This window comes from Dermacentor silvarum, chromosome 1, assembly GCF_013339745.2.
Source record: "Dermacentor silvarum isolate Dsil-2018 chromosome 1, BIME_Dsil_1.4, whole genome shotgun sequence".
Taxonomy (NCBI): Eukaryota; Metazoa; Arthropoda; class Arachnida; order Ixodida; family Ixodidae; genus Dermacentor; species Dermacentor silvarum.
Window position 1 is genome coordinate 14,373,810 of NC_051154.1, and position 1,445 is coordinate 14,375,254.

Genomic DNA, 1,445 nt, shown 5'->3' on the forward strand with positions numbered 1-1,445 from the left:
TTCTATCTATCTATCTATCTATCTATCTATCTATCTATCTATCTATCTATCTATCTATCTATCTATCTATCTATCTATCTATCTATCTATCTATCTATCTATCTATCTATCTATCTATCTATCTATCTATCTATCTATCTATCTATCTATCTATCTATCTATCTATCTATCTATCTATCTATCTATCTATCTATCTATCTATCTATCTATCTATCTATCTATCTATTTTTATTTTTTTCGGGCAACACAATGTAGTTGGCAAGCGCTGCATGGTAGAGCACCTGTATATATTGTGATTCGAGTCGAACTAAAGAAGAAACATTTTCAGTTTTACTTGCATTGCCGAAGCGTTCGAGCGCGATGTTACCGAGATGTCCACATTCCAAGCTCATAACTGTTTAGAGCAGGAAAAGAAGGAAGGGCGAAGGCGAACGTGCTTTTCCGACAACCGACGTGGCAGTATTACGGCGCTCGCAAAAGAATGCAACGCTCCAATGCGCACGAATGCCTTTCCGTCCGCCTTGCGGCCACCGGGAGGAAGCACCCTGTCTCCTCACCCACAGCATGCCGATGGACGGGGAAAGGGCTCCAAGCTTAAACAGTACGGGACAACGTAACGAGCGGCTAATCGCGGGATACGTTTCAGTGGAATGCTGTATATCGGGATGTGAAAGTATACGGACAACTTCAGAAAAAGCATTCAAAACAATATCACATACATTTGCTTTTCTGTGTTTACATTGTTTCTTTCACTGGTGCTTTCGAAGAGTGCTCAATAAAACCACCTTCAGCTTTAATAATGGACGGAATGCTCCCTTACTGGCTTCCCGGGAACCCGCAAATATAATTCGGTATATATACAAAGTCACCGCCTTTTTTGGGTATTCTCTCAAAGAGGTATGAAAAGCGTGTAGAATAGAAGGAGCACAGGGCGGCCTTGACTTACTCCTATACCCTATGTGCGCTGCGTAAGGCCGAAGCTTTATGAACTCGCTCAACCGTTCATCCCTGCTAAGCAGTGTTGTTTCTGATCAATCGATCGTAGGGATAGCGGGGTCATAGTTTTAGTTTCATTTCTTTAAAAACATGATTCCGGTAGCCCCTTGTGGGCTTGTGACACCGGTAGCATGACCGTAAGGACAGCCTTTTCGTTAGAAGGTTAGTTTGTAATGCACATACGGAGATGGAGTCCTAAACGACGTAATTTCAGTTGTCCATAACGCTGAAATTCTTTTCAGGGGGAAATATTAGACAGGTCACAGACGTGTGACGCCGATAAGCGCACGAAGTGCGCGCAGAAAGCGTACTTAGAACTTCGCTGACGGACAGTGCAACTGTCCACGATAGTTACACTGACGAAAACAGTGTAAGAGGTTTCCATTCCAAACTCGGTTGATACTACGGATATAGCATGTGTGTTTCGATTTCCGTATCACGTATGCATT